Genomic DNA, 18,736 nt, shown 5'->3' with positions numbered 1-18,736 from the left:
GAAGTGGCCGATCAGCTCAGCTACATCGTGTATGGATAAATTGTAGCAAACACCGCATAGGAAAACACCCGTTCTCGTTCGCAGTGAGTCCACCAACTGTAAGCAAATCTTAAGTTGTGCGGTACCGCTTAACTTGGCAGACATAGCGATATCTTTGAATTGAATAAGCGCGCAATGACAAGCAGCATTCGCCAACGATACTCAGCAATTACAATTAGTTTTGAAGTGTATGTCTGTTTTCAAATTTCCAAGCGTTACCTTTTGGCTTGCTAACTGTCTGGAATCCTGTCCGAATACCCCTCAATTTGGGCTGAAAAATGCGCAATTCTGGCTGACGACGGTAAGGAATATATAACGCTGGAGTTTCTAGCCTCGGGTCTATAACTAGCAGAATACAGTCCCACTCTTTGACTAAGCGGAAGCGGAAACTAGCATATCAGCACGTACTATACACATCTTAATTTGTTAGCAACAACCCAAGGGATTTCCAGGTGGTCCTGCGGGATGGGCTGCGCGCGGCTGATCCAGGGTCGCATCTGGCGGTCGTAAGTTCAAGTCTCAATATGTTATTAAAGGGGTTATTCTCGAACGGCTTGGGGGTCGAATAACTTCTCCCCCGATTGAGATTCGAACTCGGGCCGGGAAGAAAATCCCAGCCACGCCGAACATTTTTCTTGGTTTAATTAATCCATTGACTTATTTAGTTCTAATTTTTTGGGGGTTTTTTTTAAGCCGCTTTGGTTTATTTTTTATTTTTTTATTGATTGATTGATTTTTTAAATTTCTTTTTCTTTTTATTTCCTGGTCTTCTTCGTTTTTTTTCCAAGCTGTTTGGTGCCGCAATAGTTTTTCTTAAATTGATTGAGTGATTTTTGGATTTTTTGGATTTTTTCCAATTTGTTTGTATTTTGCTGTCGCTGTTGTGGTTGATGTTTCGGGTAAACGTTTCCCGTATTGCCGTCCATCTAACAGATTTATTTTCTGCGTTATCGAGACTTGTTTGCTTTCAGTCTAAGCTTTGCTTTTCCCGAACTTTAAGAATTTTAAGACCGAGGCAGTTCAGGGCCTAAACGATTTGTTAGTGGGAAGCAATTCCATGACTCGGTTTTCCAGCGGCCAATAGCGACATAAACAATTAACATGGGCCGACCTCTGGCTTAGGCAGAATACATATTGGCTGGTTTTCTTGAAATGTCGTTGATTGAGGATGTAGAAGGCTTTATGCGACCTCGAGAGAAGTTGCCGATCAGCTCAGCTACATCGTGTATGGATAAATTGTAGCAAACACCGCATAGGAAAACACCCGTTCTCGTTCGCAGTGAGTCCACCAACTGTAAGCAAATCTTAAGTTGTGCGGTACCGCTTAACTTGGCAGACATAGCGATGTCTTTGAATTGAATAAGCGCGCAATGACAAGCAGCATTCGCCAACGATACTCAGCAATTACAATTAGTTTTGAAGTGTATGTCTGTTTTCAAATTTCCAACCGTTACCTTTTGGCTTGCTAACTGTCTGGAATCCTGTCCGAATACCCCTCAATTTGGGCTGAAAAATGCGCAATTCTGGCTGACGACGGTAAGGAATATATAACACTGGAGTTGGTAGCCTCAGGTCTATAATTAGCAGAATACAGTCCCACTCTTTGACTAAGCGGAAGCGGAAACTAGCATATCAGCACGTACTATACACATCTTAATTTGTTAGCAACAACCCAAGGGATTTCCAGGTGGTCCTGCGGGATGGGCTGCGCGCGGCTGATCCAGGGTCGCATCTGGCGGTCGTCAGTTCAAGTCTCAATATGTTATTAAAGGGGTTATTCTCGAACGGCTTGGGGGTCGAATAACTTCTCCCCCGATTGAGATTCGAACTCGGGCCGGGAAGAAAATCCCAGCCACGCCGAACATTTTTGTTGCTTTAATTAATCGATTGACTTATTTAGTTAGAATTTTTGGGGTTTTTTTTTTAGCCGCTTTGGTTTATTTTTTATTTTTTTTATTTACTGATTTATTGATTGATTGATTGATTTATTGATTTAGTTTTTTTAAATTTCTTTTTCTTTTTATTTCTTCGTCTTCTTCGTTTGTTTCCAACCTGTTTGGTGTTGCAAGTGTTTTTCTTAAACTGATTGACTGATTTTTTGGATTTTTTGGATTTTTTGGAATTTGTTTGTATTTTGTTGTCGCTGTTGTTACGTTGTTTATGTTTCGGGTAAACGTTTCCCGTATTGCCGTCCATCTAACAGATTTATTTTCTGCGTTATCGAGACTTGTTTGCTTTCAGTCTAAGCTTTGCTTTTCCCGACCGTTAAGAGTTTTAAGACCGAGGCAGTTCAGGGCCTAAACGATTTGTTAGTAGCAAGCAATTCCATCAGTCGGTTTTCCAGCGGCCAATAGCGACATAAACAATTAACATGGGCCGACCTCTGGCTTACGCAGAATACATATTGGCTGGTTTTCTTGAAATTTCGTTGATTGAGGATGTAGAAGGCTTTATGCGACCTCGAGGGAAGTGGCCGATCAGCTCAGCTACATCGTGTATGGATAAATTGTAGCAAACACCGCATAGGAAAACACCCGTTCTCGTTCGCAGTGAGTCCACCAACTGTAAGCAAATCTTAAGTTGTGCGGTACCGCTTAACTTGGCAGACATAGCGATATCTTTGAATTGAATAAGCGCGCAATGACAAGCAGCATTCGCCAACGATACTCAGCAATTACAATTAGTTTTGAAGTGTATGTCTGTTTTCAAATTTCCAAGCGTTACCTTTTGGCTTGCTAACTGTCTGGAATCCTGTCCGAATACGCCTCAATTTGGGCTGAAAAATGCGCAATTCTGGCTGACGACGGTAAGGAATATATAACGCTGGAGTTTCTAGCCTCGGGTCTATAACTAGCAGAATACAGTCCCACTCTTTGACTAAGCGGAAGCGGAAACTAGCATATCAGCACGTACTATACACATCTTAATTTGTTAGCAACAACCCAAGGGATTTCCAGGTGGTCCTGCGGGATGGGCTGCGCGCGGCTGATCCAGGGTCGCATCTGGCGGTCGTAAGTTCAAGTCTCAATATGTTATTAAAGGGGTTATTCTCGAACGGCTTGGGGGTCGAATAACTTCTCCCCCGATTGAGATTCGAACTCGGGCCGGGAAGAAAATCCCAGCCACGCCGAACATTTTTGTTGCTTTAATTAATCGATTGACTTATTTAGTTAGAATTTTTGGGGTTGTTTTTTTAGCCGCTTTGGTTTATTTTTTATTTTTTTTATTTACTGATTTATTGATTGATTGATTGATTTATTGATGTAGTTTTTTTTAAATTTCTTTTTCTTTTTATTTCTTCGTCTTCTTCGTTTTTTTCCAACCTGTTTGGTGTTGCAAGTGTTTTTCTTAAACTGATTGACTGATTTTTTGGATTTTTTGGATTTTTTGGAATTTGTTTGTATTTTGTTGTCGCTGTTGTTACGTTGTTTATGTTTCGGGTAAACGTTTCCCGTATTGCCGTCCATCTAACAGATTTATTTTCTGCGTTATCGAGACTTGTTTGCTTTCAGTCTAAGCTTTGCTTTTCCCGACCGTTAAGAGTTTTAAGACCGAGGCAGTTCAGGGCCTAAACGATTTGTTAGTAGCAAGCAATTCCATCAGTCGGTTTTCCAGCGGCCAATAGCGACATAAACAATTAACATGGGCCGACCTCTGGCTTAGGCAGAATACATATTGGCTGGTTTTCTTGAAATTTCGTTGATTGAGGATGTAGAAGGCTTTATGCGACCTCGAGGGAAGTGGCCGATCAGCTCAGCTACATCGTGTATGGATAAATTGTAGCAAACACCGCATAGGAAAACACCCGTTCTCGTTCGCAGTGAGTCCACCAACTGTAAGCAAATCTTAAGTTGTGCGGTACCGCTTAACTTGGCAGACATAGCGATATCTTTGAATTGAATAAGCGCGCAATGACAAGCAGCATTCGCCAACGATACTCAGCAATTACAATTAGTTTTGAAGTGTATGTCTGTTTTCAAATTTCCAAGCGTTACCTTTTGGCTTGCTAACTGTCTGGAATCCTGTCCGAATACCCCTCAATTTGGGCTGAAAAATGCGCAATTCTGGCTGACGACGGTAAGGAATATATAACGCTGGAGTTTCTAGCCTCGGGTCTATAACTAGCAGAATACAGTCCCACTCTTTGACTAAGCGGAAGCGGAAACTAGCATATCAGCACGTACTATACACATCTTAATTTGTTAGCAACAACCCAAGGGATTTCCAGGTGGTCCTGCGGGATGGGCTGCGCGCGGCTGATCCAGGGTCGCATCTGGCGGTCGTAAGTTCAAGTCTCAATATGTTATTAAAGGGGTTATTCTCGAACGGCTTGGGGGTCGAATAACTTCTCCCCCGATTGAGATTCGAACTCGGGCCGGGAAGAAAATCCCAGCCACGCCGAACATTTTTGTTGCTTTAATTAATCGATTGACTTATTTAGTTAGAATTTTTGGGGTTTTTTTTTTAGCCGCTTTGGTTTATTTTTTATTTTTTTTATTTACTGATTTATTGATTGATTGATTGATTTATTAATTTAGTTTTTTTAAATTTCTTTTTCTTTTTATTTCTTCGTCTTCTTCGTTTTTTTGCAACCTGTTTGGTGTTGCAAGTGTTTTTCTTAAACTGATTGACTGATTGTTTGGATTTTTTGGATTTTTTGGAATTTGTTTGTATTTTGTTGTCGCTGTTGTTACGTTGTTTATGTTTCGGGTAAACGTTTCCCGTATTGCCGTCCATCTAACAGATTTATTTTCTGCGTTATCGAGACTTGTTTGCTTTCAGTCTAAGCTTTGCTTTTCCCGACCGTTAAGAGTTTTAAGACCGAGGCAGTTCAGGGCCTAAACGATTTGTTAGTAGCAAGCAATTCCATCAGTCGGTTTTCCAGCGGCCAATAGCGACATAAACAATTAACATGGGCCGACCTCTGGCTTAGGCAGAATACATATTGGCTGGTTTTCTTGAAATTTCGTTGATTGAGGATGTAGAAGGCTTTATGCGACCTCGAGGGAAGTGGCCGATCAGCTCAGCTACATCGTGTATGGATAAATTGTAGCAAACACCGCATAGGAAAACACCCGTTCTCGTTCGCAGTGAGTCCACCAACTGTAAGCAAATCTTAAGTTGTGCGGTACCGCTTAACTTGGCAGACATAGCGATATCTTTGAATTGAATAAGCGCGCAATGACAAGCAGCATTCGCCAACGATACTCAGCAATTACAATTAGTTTTGAAGTGTATGTCTGTTTTCAAATTTCCAACCGTTACCTTTTGGCTTGCTAACTGTCTGGAATCCTGTCCGAATACCCCTCAATTTGGGCTGAAAAATGCGCAATTCTGGCTGACGACGGTAAGGAATATATAACGCTGGAGTTTCTAGCCTCGGGTCTATAACTAGCAGAATACAGTCCCACTCTTTGACTAAGCGGAAGCGGAAACTAGCATATCAGCACGTACTATACACATCTTAATTTGTTAGCAACAACCCAAGGGATTTCCAGGTGGTCCTGCGGGATGGGCTGCGCGCGGCTGATCCAGGGTCGCATCTGGCGGTCGTAAGTTCAAGTCTCAATATGTTATTAAAGGGGTTATTCTCGAACGGCTTGGGGGTCGAATAACTTCTCCCCCGATTGAGATTCGAACTCGGGCCGGGAAGAAAATCCCAGCCACGCCGAACATTTTTGTTGCTTTAATTAATCGATTGACTTATTTAGTTAGAATTTTTGGGGTTTTTTTTTTAGCCGCTTTGGTTTATTTTTTATTTTTTTTATTTACTGATTTATTGATTGATTGATTGATTGATTGATTTAGTTTTTTTAAATTTCTTTTTCTTTTTATTTCTTCGTCTTCTTCGTTTTTTTCCAACCTGTTTGGTGTTGCAAGTGTTTTTCTTAAACTGATTGACTGATTTTTTGGATTTTTTGGATTTTTTGGAATTTGTTTGTATTTTGTTGTCGCTGTTGTTACGTTGTTTATGTTTCGGGTAAACGTTTCCCGTATTGCCGTCCATCTAACAGATTTATTTTCTGCGTTATCGAGACTTGTTTGCTTTCAGTCTAAGCTTTGCTTTTCCCGACCGTTAAGAGTTTTAAGACCGAGGCAGTTCAGGGCCTAAACGATTTGTTAGTAGCAAGCAATTCCATCAGTCGGTTTTCCAGCGGCCAATAGCGACATAAACAATTAACATGGGCCGACCTCTGGCTTAGGCAGAATACATATTGGCTGGTTTTCTTGAAATTTCGTTGATTGAGGATGTAGAAGGCTTTATGCGACCTCGAGGGAAGTGGCCGATCAGCTCAGCTACATCGTGTATGGATAAATTGTAGCAAACACCGCATAGGAAAACACCCGTTCTCGTTCGCAGTGAGTCCACCAACTGTAAGCAAATCTTAAGTTGTGCGGTACCGCTTAACTTGGCAGACATAGCGATATCTTTGAATCGAATAAGCGCGCAATGACAAGCAGCATTCGCCAACGATACTCAGCAATTACAATTAGTTTTGAAGTGTATGTCTGTTTTCAAATTTCCAAGCGTTACCTTTTGGCTTGCTAACTGTCTGGAATCCTGTCCGAATACCCCTCAATTTGGGCTGAAAAATGCGCAATTCTGGCTGACGACGGTAAGGAATATATAACGCTGGAGTTTCTAGCCTCGGGTCTATAACTAGCAGAATACAGTCCCACTCTTTGACTAAGCCGAAGCGGAAACTAGCATATCAGCACGTACTATACACATCTTAATTTGTTAGCAACAACCCAAGGGATTTCCAGGTGGTCCTGCGGGATGGGCTGCGCGCGGCTGATCCAGGGTCGCATCTGGCGGTCGTAAGTTCAAGTCTCAATATGTTATTAAAGGGGTTATTCTCGAACGGCTTGGGGGTCGAATAACTTCTCCCCCGATTGAGATTCGAACTCGGGCCGGGAAGAAAATCCCAGCCACGCCGAACATTTTTGTTGCTTTAATTAATCGATTGACTTATTTAGTTAGAATTTTTGGGGTTTTTTTTTTAGCCGCTTTGGTTTATTTTTTATTTTTTTTATTTACTGATTTATTGATTGATTGATTGATTGATTGATTTAGTTTTTTTAAATTTCTTTTTCTTTTTATTTCTTCGTCTTCTTCGTTTGTTTCCAACCTGTTTGGTGTTGCAAGTGTTTTTCTTAAACTGATTGACTGATTTTTTGGATTTTTTGGATTTTTTGGAATTTGTTTGTATTTTGTTGTCGCTGTTGTTACGTTGTTTATGTTTCGGGTAAACGTTTCCCGTATTGCCGTCCATCTAACAGATTTATTTTCTGCGTTATCGAGACTTGTTTGCTTTCAGTCTAAGCTTTGCTTTTCCCGACCGTTAAGAGTTTTAAGACCGAGGCAGTTCAGGGCCTAAACGATTTGTTAGTAGCAAGCAATTCCATCAGTCGGTTTTCCAGCGGCCAATAGCGACATAAACAATTAACATGGGCGGACCTCTGGCTTAGGCAGAATACATATTGGCTGGTTTTCTTGAAATTTCGTTGATTGAGGATGTAGAAGGCTTTATGCGACCTCGAGGGAAGTGGCCGATCAGCTCAGCTACATCGTGTATGGATAAATTGTAGCAAACACCGCATAGGAAAACACCCGTTCTCGTTCGCAGTGAGTCCACCAACTGTAAGCAAATCTTAAGTTGTGCGGTACCGCTTAACTTGGCAGACATAGCGATATCTTTGAATTGAATAAGCGCGCAATGACAAGCAGCATTCGCCAACGATACTCAGCAATTACAATTAGTTTTGAAGTGTATGTCTGTTTTCAAATTTCCAAGCGTTACCTTTTGGCTTGCTAACTGTCTGGAATCCTGTCCGAATACCCCTCAATTTGGGCTGAAAAATGCGCAATTCTGGCTGACGACGGTAAGGAATATATAACGCTGGAGTTTCTAGCCTCGGGTCTATAACTAGCAGAATACAGTCCCACTCTTTGACTAAGCGGAAGCGGAAACTAGCATATCAGCACGTACTATACACATCTTAATTTGTTAGCAACAACCCAAGGGATTTCCAGGTGGTCCTGCGGGATGGGCTGCGCGCGGCTGATCCAGGGTCGCATCTGGCGGTCGTAAGTTCAAGTCTCAATATGTTATTAAAGGGGTTATTCTCGAACGGCTTGGGGGTCGAATAACTTCTCCCCCGATTGAGATTCGAACTCGGGCCGGGAAGAAAATCCCAGCCACGCCGAACATTTTTCTTGGTTTAATTAATCCATTGACTTATTTAGTTCTAATTTTTTGGGGGTTTTTTTTAAGCCGCTTTGGTTTATTTTTTATTTTTTTATTGATTGATTGATTTTTTAAATTTCTTTTTCTTTTTATTTCCTGGTCTTCTTCGTTTTTTTTCCAAGCTGTTTGGTGCCGCAATAGTTTTTCTTAAATTGATTGAGTGATTTTTGGATTTTTTGGATTTTTTCCAATTTGTTTGTATTTTGCTGTCGCTGTTGTGGTTGATGTTTCGGGTAAACGTTTCCCGTATTGCCGTCCATCTAACAGATTTATTTTCTGCGTTATCGAGACTTGTTTGCTTTCAGTCTAAGCTTTGCTTTTCCCGAACTTTAAGAATTTTAAGACCGAGGCAGTTCAGGGCCTAAACGATTTGTTAGTGGGAAGCAATTCCATGACTCGGTTTTCCAGCGGCCAATAGCGACATAAACAATTAACATGGGCCGACCTCTGGCTTAGGCAGAATACATATTGGCTGGTTTTCTTGAAATGTCGTTGATTGAGGATGTAGAAGGCTTTATGCGACCTCGAGAGAAGTTGCCGATCAGCTCAGCTACATCGTGTATGGATAAATTGTAGCAAACACCGCATAGGAAAACACCCGTTCTCGTTCGCAGTGAGTCCACCAACTGTAAGCAAATCTTAAGTTGTGCGGTACCGCTTAACTTGGCAGACATAGCGATGTCTTTGAATTGAATAAGCGCGCAATGACAAGCAGCATTCGCCAACGATACTCAGCAATTACAATTAGTTTTGAAGTGTATGTCTGTTTTCAAATTTCCAAGCGTTACCTTTTGGCTTGCTAACTGTCTGGAATCCTGTCCGAATACCCCTCAATTTGGGCTGAAAAATGCGCAATTCTGGCTGACGACGGTAAGGAATATATAACACTGGAGTTGGTAGCCTCAGGTCTATAATTAGCAGAATACAGTCCCACTCTTTGACTAAGCGGAAGCGGAAACTAGCATATCAGCACGTACTATACACATCTTAATTTGTTAGCAACAACCCAAGGGATTTCCAGGTGGTCCTGCGGGATGGGCTGCGCGCGGCTGATCCAGGGTCGCATCTGGCGGTCGTCAGTTCAAGTCTCAATATGTTATTAAAGGGGTTATTCTCGAACGGCTTGGGGGTCGAATAACTTCTCGCCCGATTGAGATTCGAACTCGGGCCGGGAAGAAAATCCCAGCCACGCCGAACATTTTTGTTGCTTTAATTAATCGATTGACTTATTTAGTTAGAATTTTTGGGGTTTTTTTTTTAGCCGCTTTGGTTTATTTTTTATTTTTTTTATTTACTGATTTATTGATTGATTGATTGATTTATTGATTTAGTTTTTTTAAATTTCTTTTTCTTTTTATTTCTTCGTCTTCTTCGTTTGTTTCCAACCTGTTTGGTGTTGCAAGTGTTTTTCTTAAACTGATTGACTGATTTTTTGGATTTTTTGGATTTTTTGGAATTTGTTTGTATTTTGTTGTCGCTGTTGTTACGTTGTTTATGTTTCGGGTAAACGTTTCCCGTATTGCCGTCCATCTAACAGATTTATTTTCTGCGTTATCGAGACTTGTTTGCTTTCAGTCTAAGCTTTGCTTTTCCCGACCGTTAAGAGTTTTAAGACCGAGGCAGTTCAGGGCCTAAACGATTTGTTAGTAGCAAGCAATTCCATCAGTCGGTTTTCCAGCGGCCAATAGCGACATAAACAATTAACATGGGCCGACCTCTGGCTTACGCAGAATACATATTGGCTGGTTTTCTTGAAATTTCGTTGATTGAGGATGTAGAAGGCTTTATGCGACCTCGAGGGAAGTGGCCGATCAGCTCAGCTACATCGTGTATGGATAAATTGTAGCAAACACCGCATAGGAAAACACCCGTTCTCGTTCGCAGTGAGTCCACCAACTGTAAGCAAATCTTAAGTTGTGCGGTACCGCTTAACTTGGCAGACATAGCGATATCTTTGAATTGAATAAGCGCGCAATGACAAGCAGCATTCGCCAACGATACTCAGCAATTACAATTAGTTTTGAAGTGTATGTCTGTTTTCAAATTTCCAAGCGTTACCTTTTGGCTTGCTAACTGTCTGGAATCCTGTCCGAATACCCCTCAATTTGGGCTGAAAAATGCGCAATTCTGGCTGACGACGGTAAGGAATATATAACGCTGGAGTTTCTAGCCTCGGGTCTATAACTAGCAGAATACAGTCCCACTCTTTGACTAAGCGGAAGCGGAAACTAGCATATCAGCACGTACTATACACATCTTAATTTGTTAGCAACAACCCAAGGGATTTCCAGGTGGTCCTGCGGGATGGGCTGCGCGCGGCTGATCCAGGGTCGCATCTGGCGGTCGTAAGTTCAAGTCTCAATATGTTATTAAAGGGGTTATTCTCGAACGGCTTGGGGGTCGAATAACTTCTCGCCCGATTGAGATTCGAACTCGGGCCGGGAAGAAAATCCCAGCCACGCCGAACATTTTTGTTGCTTTAATTAATCGATTGACTTATTTAGTTAGAATTTTTGGGGTTTTTTTTTTAGCCGCTTTGGTTTATTTTTTATTTTTTTTATTTACTGATTTATTGATTGATTGATTGATTGATTGATTTAGTTTTTTTAAATTTCTTTTTCTTTTTATTTCTTCGTCTTCTTCGTTTTTTTCCAACCTGTTTGGTGTTGCAAGTGTTTTTCTTAAACTGATTGACTGATTGTTTGGATTTTTTGGATTTTTTGGAATTTGTTTGTATTTTGTTGTCGCTGTTGTTACGTTGTTTATGTTTCGGGTAAACGTTTCCCGTATTGCCGTCCATCTAACAGATTTATTTTCTGCGTTATCGAGACTTGTTTGCTTTCAGTCTAAGCTTTGCTTTTCCCGACCGTTAAGAGTTTTAAGACCGAGGCAGTTCAGGGCCTAAACGATTTGTTAGTAGCAAGCAATTCCATCAGTCGGTTTTCCAGCGGCCAATAGCGACATAAACAATTAACATGGGCCGACCTCTGGCTTAGGCAGAATACATATTGGCTGGTTTTCTTGAAATTTCGTTGATTGAGGATGTAGAAGGCTTTATGCGACCTCGAGGGAAGTGGCCGATCAGCTCAGCTACATCGTGTATGGATAAATTGTAGCAAACACCGCATAGGAAAACACCCGTTCTCGTTCGCAGTGAGTCCACCAACTGTAAGCAAATCTTAAGTTGTGCGGTACCGCTTAACTTGGCAGACATAGCGATATCTTTGAATTGAATAAGCGCGCAATGACAAGCAGCATTCGCCAACGATACTCAGCAATTACAATTAGTTTTGAAGTGTATGTCTGTTTTCAAATTTCCAAGCGTTACCTTTTGGCTTGCTAACTGTCTGGAATCCTGTCCGAATACCCCTCAATTTGGGCTGAAAAATGCGCAATTCTGGCTGACGACGGTAAGGAATATATAACGCTGGAGTTTCTAGCCTCGGGTCTATAACTAGCAGAATACAGTCCCACTCTTTGACTAAGCGGAACCGGAAACTAGCATATCAGCACGTACTATACACATCTTAATTTGTTAGCAACAACCCAAGGGATTTCCAGGTGGTCCTGCGGGATGGGCTGCGCGCGGCTGATCCAGGGTCGCATCTGGCGGTCGTAAGTTCAAGTCTCAATATGTTATTAAAGGGGTTATTCTCGAACGGCTTGGGGGTCGAATAACTTCTCCCCCGATTGAGATTCGAACTCGGGCCGGGAAGAAAATCCCAGCCACGCCGAACATTTTTGTTGCTTTAATTAATCGATTGACTTATTTAGTTAGAATTTTTGGGGTTTTTTTTTTAGCTGCTTTGGTTTATTTTTTATTTTTTTTATTTACTGATTTATTGATTGATTGATTGATTGATTGATTTAGTTTTTTTTAAATTTCTTTTTCTTTTTATTTCTTCGTCTTCTTCGTCTTTTTCCAACCTGTTTGGTGTTGCAAGTGTTTTTCTTAAACTGATTGACTGATTTTTTGGATTTTTTGGATTTTTTGGAATTTGTTTGTATTTTGTTGTCGCTGTTGTTACGTTGTTTATGTTTCGGGTAAACGTTTCCCGTATTGCCGTCCATCTAACAGATTTATTTTCTGCGTTATCGAGACTTGTTTGCTTTCAGTCTAAGCTTTGCTTTTCCCGAACTTTAAGAATTTTAAGACCGAGGCAGTTCAGGGCCTAAACGATTTGTTAGTGGGAAGCAATTCCATCAGTCGGTTTTCCAGCGGCCAATAGCGACATAAACAATTAACATGGGCCGACCTCTGGCTTAGGCAGAATACATATTGGCTGGTTTTCTTGAAATTTCGTTGATTGAGGATGTAGAAGGCTTTATGCGACCTCGAGGGAAGTGGCCGATCAGCTCAGCTACATCGTGTATGGATAAATTGTAGCAAACACCGCATAGGAAAACACCCGTTCTCGTTCGCAGTGAGTCCACCAACTGTAAGCAAATCTTAAGTTGTGCGGTACCGCTTAACTTGGCAGACATAGCGATATCTTTGAATTGAATAAGCGCGCAATGACAAGCAGCATTCGCCAACGATACTCAGCAATTACAATTAGTTTTGAAGTGTATGTCTGTTTTCAAATTTCCAACCGTTACCTTTTGGCTTGCTAACTGTTTGGAATCCTGTCCGAATACGCCTCAATTTGGGCTGAAAAATGCGCAATTCTGGCTGACGACGGTAAGGAATATATAACGCTGGAGTTTCTAGCCTCAGGTCTATAACTAGCAGAATACAGTCCCACTCTTTGACTAAGCGGAACCGGAAACTAGCATATCAGCACGTACTATACACATCTTAATTTGTTAGCAACAACCCAAGGGATTTCCAGGTGGTCTTGCGGGATGGGCTGCGCGCGGCTGATCCAGGGTCGCATCTGGCGGTCGTAAGTTCAAGTCTCAATATGTTATTAAAGGGGTTATTCTCGAACGGCTTGGGGGTCGAATAACTTCTCCCCCGATTGAGATTCGAACTCGGGCCGGGAAGAAAATCCCAGCCACGCCGAACATTTTTCTTGGTTTAATTAATCGATTGACTTATTTAGTTCTAATTTTTTTGGGGTTTTTTTTAAGCCGCTTTGGTTTATTTTTTATTTTTTTGTTGATTGATTGATTTTTTAAATTTCTTTTTCTTTTTATTTCCTGGTCTTCTTCGTTTTTTTTCCAAGCTGTTTGGTGCCGCAATAGTTTTTCTTAAATTGATTGAGTGATTTTTGGATTTTTTGGATTTTTTCCAATTTGTTTGTATTTTGCTGTCGCTGTTGTGGTTGATGTTTCGGGTAAACGTTTCCCGTATTGCCGTCCATCTAACAGATTTATTTTCTGCGTTATCGAGACTTGTTTTCTTTCATCTAAGCTTTGCTTTTTCCGAACTTTAAGAATTTTAAGACCGAGGCAGTTCAGGGCCTAAACGATTTGTTAGTGGGAAGCAATTCCATGACTCGGTTTTCCAGCGGCCAATAGCGACATAAACAATTAACATGGGCCGACCTCTGGCTTAGGGAGAATACATATTGGCTGGTTTTCTTGAAATGTCGTTGATTGAGGATGTAGAAGGCTTTATGCGACCTCGAGAGAAGTTGCCGATCAGCTCAGCTACATCGTGTATGGATAAATTGTAGCAAACACCGCATAGGAAAACACCCGTTCTCGTTCGCAGTGAGTCCACCAACTGTAAGCAAATCTTAAGTTGTGCGGTACCGCTTAACTTGGCAGACATAGCGATGTCTTTGAATTGAATAAGCGCGCAATGACAAGCAGCATTCGCCAACGATACTCAGCAATTACAATTAGTTTTGAAGTGTATGTCTGTTTTCAAATTTCCAAGCGTTACCTTTTGGCTTGCTAACTGTCTGGAATCCTGTCCGAATACCCCTCAATTTGGGCTGAAAAATGCGCAATTCTGGCTGACGACGGTAAGGAATATATAACACTGGAGTTGGTAGCCTCAGGTCTATAACTAGCAGAATACAGTCCCACTCTTTGACTAAGCGGAAGCGGAAACTAGCATATCAGCACGTACTATACACATCTTAATTTGTTAGCAACAACCCAAGGGATTTCCAGGTAGTCCTGCGGGATGGGCTGCGCGCGGCTGATCCAGGGTCGCATCTGGCGGTCGTCAGTTCAAGTCTCAATATGTTATTAAAGGGGTTATTCTCGAACGGCTTGGGGGTCGAATAACTTCTCGCCCGATTGAGATTCGAACTCGGGCCGGGAAGAAAATCCCAGCCACGCCGAACATTTTTGTTGCTTTAATTAATCGATTGACTTATTTAGTTAGAATTTTTGGGGTTTTTTTTTTAGCCGCTTTGGTTTATTTTTTATTTTTTTTATTTACTGATTTATTGATTGATTGATTGATTTATTGATTTAGTTTTTTTAAATTTCTTTTTCTTTTTATTTCTTCGTCTTCTTCGTTTTTTTCCAACCTGTTTGGTGTTGCAAGTGTTTTTCTTAAACTGATTGACTGATTTTTTGGATTTTTTGGATTTTTTGGAATTTGTTTGTATTTTGTTGTCGCTGTTGTTACGTTGTTTATGTTTCGGGTAAACGTTTCCCGTATTGCCGTCCATCTAACAGATTTATTTTCTGCGTTATCGAGACTTGTTTGCTTTCAGTCTAAGCTTTGCTTTTCTCGACCGTTAAGAGTTTTAAGACCGAGGCAGTTCAGGGCCTAAACGATTTGTTAGTAGCAAGCAATTCCATCAGTCGGTTTTCCAGCGGCCAATAGCGACATAAACAATTAACATGGGCCGACCTCTGGCTTACGCAGAATACATATTGGCTGGTTTTCTTGAAATTTCGTTGATTGAGGATGTAGAAGGCTTTATGCGACCTCGAGGGAAGTGGCCGATCAGCTCAGCTACATCGTGTATGGATAAATTGTAGCAAACACCGCATAGGAAAACACCCGTTCTCGTTCGCAGTGAGTCCACCAACTGTAAGCAAATCTTAAGTTGTGCGGTACCGCTTAACTTGGCAGACATAGCGATATCTTTGAATTGAATAAGCGCGCAATGACAAGCAGCATTCGCCAACGATACTCAGCAATTACAATTAGTTTTGAAGTGTATGTCTGTTTTCAAATTTCCAACCGTTACCTTTTGGCTTGCTAACTGTCTGGAATCCTGTCCGAATACCCCTCAATTTGGGCTGAAAAATGCGCAATTCTGGCTGACGACGGTAAGGAATATATAACGCTGGAGTTTCTAGCCTCGGGTCTATAACTAGCAGAATACAGTCCCACTCTTTGACTAAGCGGAAGCGGAAACTAGCATATCAGCACGTACTATACACATCTTAATTTGTTAGCAACAACCCAAGGGATTTCCAGGTGGTCCTGCGGGATGGGCTGCGCGCGGCTGATCCAGGGTCGCATCTGGCGGTCGTCAGTTCAAGTCTCAATATGTTATTAAAGGGGTTATTCTCGAACGGCTTGGGGGTCGAATAACTTCTCCCCCGATTGAGATTCGAACTCGGGCCGGGAAGAAAATCCCAGCCACGCCGAACATTTTTCTTGGTTTAATTAATCGATTGACTTATTTAGTTCTAATTTTTTGGGGGTTTTTTTTAAGCCGCTTTGGTTTATTTTTTATTTTTTTATTGATTGATTGATTTTTTAAATTTCTTTTTCTTTTTATTTCTTGGTCTTCTTCGTTTTTTTTCCAAGCTGTTTGGTGCCGGAATAGTTTTTCTTAAATTGATTGAGTGATTTTTGGATTTTTTGGATTTTTTCAAATTTGTTTGTATTTTGCTGTCGCTGTTGTGGTTGATGTTTCGGGTAAACGTTTCCCGTATTGCCGTCCATCTAACAGATTTATTTTCTGCGTTATCGAGACTTGTTTGCTTTCAGTCTAAGCTTTGCTTTTCCCGAACTTTAAGAGTGTTAAGACCGAGGCAGTTCAGGGCCTAAACGATTTGTTAGTAGCAAGCAATTCCATCAGTCGGTTTTCCAGCGGCCAATAGCGACATAAACAATTAACATGGGCCGACGTCTGGCTTACGCAGAATACATATTGGCTGGTTTTCTTGAAATTTTGTTGATTGAGGATGTAGAAGGCTTTATGCGACCTCGAGAGAAGTTGCCGATCAGCTCAGCTACATCGTGTATGGATAAATTGTAGCAAACACCGCATAGGAAAACACCCGTTCTCGTTCGCAGTGAGTCCACCAACTGTAAGCAAATCTTAAGTTGTGCTGTACCGCTTAACTTGGCAGACATAGCGATATCTTTGAATTGAATAAGCGCGCAATGACAAGCAGCATTCGCCAACGATACTCAGCAATTACAATTAGTTTTGAAGTGTATGTCTGTTTTCAAATTTCCAAGCGTTACCTTTTGGCTTGCTAACTGTCTGGAATCCTGTCCGAATACCCCTCAATTTGGGCTGAAAAATGCGCAATTCTGGCTGACGACGGTAAGGAATATATAACGCTGGAGTTTCTAGCCTCGGGTCTATAACTAGCAGAATACAGTCCCACTCTTTGACTAAGCGGAAGCGGAAACTAGCATATCAGCACGTACTATACACATCTTAATTTGTTAGCAACAACCCAAGGGATTTCCAGGTGGTCCTGCGGGATGGGCTGCGCGCGGCTGATCCAGGGTCGCATCTGGCGGTCGTAAGTTCAAGTCTCAATATGTTATTAAAGGGGTTATTCTCGAACGGCTTGGGGGTCGAATAACTTCTCCCCCGATTGAGATTCGAACTCGGGCCGGGAAGAAAATCCCAGGCACGCCGAACATTTTTCTTGGTTTAATTAATCGATTGACTTATTTAGTTCTTATTTTTTGGGGGTTTTTTTTAAGCCGCTTTGGTTTATTTTTTATTTTTTTATTGATTGATTGATTTTTTAAATTTCTTTTTCTTTTTATTTCTTGGTCTTCTTCGTTTTTTTTCCAAGCTGTTTGGTGCCGCAATAGTTTTTCTTAAATTGATTGACTGATTTTTTGGATATTTTGGATTTTTTGGAATTTGTTTGTATTTTGTTGTCGCTGTTGTTACGTTGTTTATGTTTCGGGTAAACGTTTCCCGTATTGCCGTCCATCTAACAGATTTATTTTCTGCGTTATCGAGACTTGTTTGCTTTCAGTCTAAGCTTTGCTTTTCCCGACCGTTAAGAGTTTTAAGACCGAGGCAGTTCAGGGCCTAAACGATTTGTTAGTAGCAACCAATTCCATCAGTCGGTTTTCCAGCGGCCAATAGCGACATAAACAATTAACATGGGCCGACCTCTGGCTTACGCAGAATACATATTGGCTGGTTTTCTTGAAATGTCGTTGATTGAGGATGTAGAAGGCTTTATGCGACCTCGAGGGAAGTGGCCGATCAGCTCAGCTACATCGTGTATGGATAAATTGTAGCAAACACCGCATAGGAAAACACCCGTTCTCGTTCGCAGTGAGTCCACCAACTGTAAGCAAATCTTAAGTTGTGCGGTACCGCTTAACTTGGCAGACATAGCGATATCTTTGAATTGAATAAGCGCGCAATGACAAGCAGCATTCGCCAACGATACTCAGCAATTACAATTAGTTTTGAAGTGTATGTCTGTTTTCAAATTTCCAAGCGTTACCTTTTGGCTTGCTAACTGTCTGGAATCCTGTCCGAATACCCCTCAATTTGGGCTGAAAAATGCGCAATTCTGGCTGACGACGGTAAGGAATATATAACGCTGGAGTTTCTAGCCTCGGGTCTATAACTAGCAGAATACAGTCCCACTCTTTGACTAAGCGGAAGCGGAAACTAGCATATCAGCACGTACTATACACATCTTAATTTGTTAGCAACAACCCAAGGGATTTCCAGGTGGTCCTGCGGGATGGGCTGCGCGCGGCTGATCCAGGGTCGCATCTGGCGGTCGTCAGTTCAAGTCTCAATATGTTATTAAAGGGGTTATTCTCGAACGGCTTGGGGGTCGAATAACTTCTCCCCCGATTGAGATTCGAACTCGGGCCGGGAAGAAAATCCCAGCCACGCCGAACATTTTTGTTGCTTTAATTAATCGATTGACTTATTTAGTTAGAATTTTTGGGTTTTTTTTTTAGCCGCTTTGGTTTATTTTTTATTTTTTTTATTTACTGATTTATTGATTGATTGATTGATTGATTGATTTAGTTTTTTTAAATTTCTTTTTCTTTTTATTTCTTCGTCTTCTTCGTTTTTTTTCCAACCTGTTTGGTGTTGCAAGTGTTTTTCTTAAACTGATTGACTGATTTTTTGGATTTTTTGGATTTTTTGGAATTTGTTTGTATTTTGTTGTCGCTGTTGTTACGTTGTTTATGTTTCGGGTAAACGTTTCCCGTATTGCCGTCCATCTAACAGATTTATTTTCTGCGTTATCGAGACTTGTTTGCTTTCAGTCTAAGCTTTGCTTTTCCCGACCGTTAAGAGTTTTAAGACCGAGGCAGTTCGGGGCCTAAACGATTTGTTAGTAGCAAG

The sequence above is a fragment of the Orbicella franksi genome, chromosome 13 (assembly GCF_964199315.1).
Source record: "Orbicella franksi chromosome 13, jaOrbFran1.1, whole genome shotgun sequence".
Classification (NCBI taxonomy): domain Eukaryota; kingdom Metazoa; phylum Cnidaria; class Anthozoa; order Scleractinia; family Merulinidae; genus Orbicella; species Orbicella franksi.
Note: the sequence above shows the minus strand (reverse complement) of the source record.